The sequence below is a fragment of the Schistocerca americana genome, chromosome 4, assembly GCF_021461395.2.
Source record: "Schistocerca americana isolate TAMUIC-IGC-003095 chromosome 4, iqSchAmer2.1, whole genome shotgun sequence".
In the NCBI taxonomy this organism is placed as follows: domain Eukaryota; kingdom Metazoa; phylum Arthropoda; class Insecta; order Orthoptera; family Acrididae; genus Schistocerca; species Schistocerca americana.
The window spans coordinates 157,562,237-157,565,765 of record NC_060122.1 but is presented as its reverse complement, the minus strand read 5'-3'; the positions used below and the strand labels follow the sequence as shown (position 1 = coordinate 157,565,765).

At 44.0% G+C, this 3,529-nt stretch overlaps 1 non-coding gene across 1 annotated transcript; it reads left to right on the top strand.

Annotated features, from left to right (window-relative positions):
- The first annotated feature begins 3,113 nt into the window (after positions 1-3,113).
- Trnat-ugu lies at positions 3,114-3,188 on the top strand. Its single transcript has one exon. It is a non-coding gene; the product is annotated as a tRNA-Thr (tRNA).
- Positions 3,189-3,529: the final 341 nt, after the last annotated feature.

The window sequence follows — 3,529 nt, the reverse complement described above, 5'->3', positions numbered from 1 at the left end:
CCGCGTAGCTTCCAATTTAAGAGCATCTTTTTATATTATGCATTGTCGGAAACACTTAAAAAGGGCAAGTCAGCTGTCAATGCCAAAATTCTTTGAGAATTTGGAACTTGAACGCATACCAGCTCCGTAGGTGACTTAAGTGTCAGAAAATAAATTGAAAGGATCCGTGTCTCATCTTCAGTCGGTGCAGCGATTCGTTTACGCGACATAGAGCTTCTTCCAATGCTTATAATTATTTGTATGTATTAAGTATGTCAAGCTGCGTCATTACTTCGAAATATTGTTCACGCAAACAAAATAAGACTGCTGTGCGGACCAAGAATATGCAGTTAGAAATTCTCTAGAAATAGGAACAAATATTACATATTGTTATTTTTGTTATAACTCCAAGTGCTCCTTAACAAAAAGTTTTATCCAAAAATTAAATTACTTTGCACCGAACTGATGTGTAAGATTTTCTTCCAACGCCAATAACACTACTATGGTATGTTTCTGATGGCCGCTAGTAACTTTTGTTATTGATATTATCCGTTTACACACAGGTCCAAGTATCCAAATTCAAACAACCATACTCTTTTTAGGCCGAGTCAGGCTTTCTTTTTCCTCCTTATTTTTCCTCCACTTTCAAGTAGTGTGAATACTGAATGCAGTTAATCGACTTCTGCACACAGTAAACTTTAATACAAACAAAACATATACACTGACGGAAAAATCTGTACACACCTTTAGAGGTTTCAAATTCGCTCAAGATTTATTGTTGCCACAGTGCAAATAAGCACTCCGTCTTCAGGCCACAAGTGGCCCATCGGGACCAGCCGACCGCCGTGTCATCCTCAGTGGAGGATGCGGATAGGAGGGGCGTGTGGTCAGCACACCGCACTCCCGGTCGTTATGATGGTTTTCTTTGTCCGGAGCCTCTAGTATTCGGTCGAGTTACTCCTATTGGCATCACGAAGCTGAGTGCACCCCGAAAAATGTCAACAGCGCATAGCGCCTGGATGGTGACCCATCCAAGTGCCGGCAATGCCCGACAGCGCCTAACTTCGGTGATCTCACGAGAACCGGTGTATCCACTGCGGCATGGCCGTTGCCACAGTGCATATAGAGTACATGAAATGATCACATTTACACATCAATAGCGTTAAACAGCTCTTAGGTACCAGGTACCGACCTATGCTGAACCACCCTATATCAGTACGTGGTGTTACCTCCACAGGCACTAAGGCAGGTGCTGGTTCTGACATCCAGTCGATAATAGACATGACGAATAATGTCCTGTTGTACGTTATGCCACGCCTCCTCTATCTGTTCACATAATTCTGTAAGAGTCCGTGGTTGACGAGTCGCATGAGTCACTTCTCGCCCCATTATATCCCACACGTGCTCGATTGGAGATCGTGTTGCACAGGGAAACAAAGCTGAAAGCGAGTAGCAACTTATCGCACCCCTGCTATAAGGCGTGAGGTAGAGCCAGTGTCTCTTGGGAGAATGCACTCTGTGAGACAGCGCTCATCAAGTCTAGTCATAAGGGCAAACAGCAGTAACTTGCATGTAGGCAGAATCTGTTTTCATCCCTGAAGACCACGTCGCGCCATTCCATCTTCAAAGTGATCCTCAAACGGCACCAGACGAGCAGGGCACATCGATACTGTGGCGTGAGTGGATGACGGGATGGAGTTGTGCATGCCCGTAGTCCTACTGCAGATAATTGGTCCGTTAACAGTTTCGTACTGATACGTTGGGGCTCAAAATCCCTCTTATTAGTGTTATGGTAGCTGTAAGATCTGCCACTGCTGACTTTACAGTGCGACAGTCCTGGCAGGAAGTTGTGCTGTGTTGATGTCCACAACCACGTCTACGGACATAAAAATGTTCACCTGAACACTGATACCAGCATATTTGCACAATTGAAGCAGCCCGTCCTACTTGTCTGGCAGTTCTCCGACAGGACTATCCTGCCACCCAGAAGACCATAATTTGACCTCTAGCAAACTCGCTCATTTGGCTGTAGAAAACAAGAGTGCTTCTCTGTGGCATGATGGCCTGCTTGCTTCACACGTTTGCAGCTAACTGAGCCTTCTGCCTGTGAGTATTGTCTATTAAAGAGTAGACGCCGATGGTGCTGTGGCTGCCATGACACTCTTCTATTTGTTGGCGGACGAAGTTGAAACCCTTTTCCCCAGGTGGTATATACAATCATTGGATGAAGATCGACGTCTTATTTCCACGTGAATTTTTTTCCGGCAGTGTAGCTTTTTAGCGGTTCTTGGGCAAAATGAAATGTAGAAAGTATGAGCTCACGCAGGTAAATCTTTGCCTAGTCTCTTAACAGATCTTAAATGGTCTATAATAGGACCACACCTAGTATAACACTTAGATATTCAACCCAACCTGCCAAAAGCTATACGAAAGAAAGTGGCTTTTCTTTATGAGTTATGAGAAATAATATTTGAAGTAACACTCTGGTAATGCTTTACGGCCAGGGATAACCTCAGACACAAAGATGTCATTCGAATCAAACGATGAGGACGAAGGAATCCATTGGCCACGAAATTTAAGTTTACAGAAGCTGCTGAAACGTATGAATGGGAATAAATTGTAAGTGTAGCTCTGTGAGAATAGGACGGACTACATTCCAGCCGCTTAATGCCTCATTCCAATGGGGATCTTGGTGTAACGGTTTCAACGGACCAATTTGTGAGAAAAATGCCTTCTCTGTAGTTCAGATCAGGGTTGTTATGAAAACACTGAACAGTGACTAAATTCAAGAATTAACTTGTTTATTCATAATAACAATTAAAATGAATTTTATCTTCAACAAAAATTCAGTGTGCTCATTCCCGAAGTGACGATACTTTCTTCTTATCATTCTCCTCATCTAGGAAAGGAAAACTTTCTTCTCCGTCTTCTTATTTCAGTTACTGATAACTCCATCTATTCCACTGGCGTTCCTGACCTATCTTCCTGGCACACCTCAATAGCCGTATTCGCTTGAGGTATATTAACATTTTCGTTCATGTCAGTATAATATCCAGTTTTTCCTGTGCTTAGGTCTATAGATCTCACTACGGAAGAAACAAGGGATAAGTCCCTGCAGACGCACTATCCTCTGTGCCCGAGGTGGCTCAGATGGATAGAGCGTCTGCCATGTAAGCAGGAGATCCCGGGTTCGAGTCCCGGTCGGGGCACACATTTTCAACATGTCCCCAATGAAGTACATCAACGCCTGTTTGCAGCTAGGGTGTCCATTTAATTATCATTTCATTTCTAGCAAAGCTGCATGGTCATCCACGGTAACTGTTCTTTCGGGAACAGATACTACCGTCATATATAGTTAAAATATGGCTTCCCGGCCATTGACCTTCTTGTGCGAACGCACACGCTATGCCCGAACTCGTACGGGACTTGGTAGATTAATCTGCCACGAGTAATGAGTATGATGGGCAAACATCTATTAGGCGCACTACGAATGTAGTCGTGTGGACATGTTGGGAATGTGGATCTCACGGGAGGCGTGCAAGGGATAAGT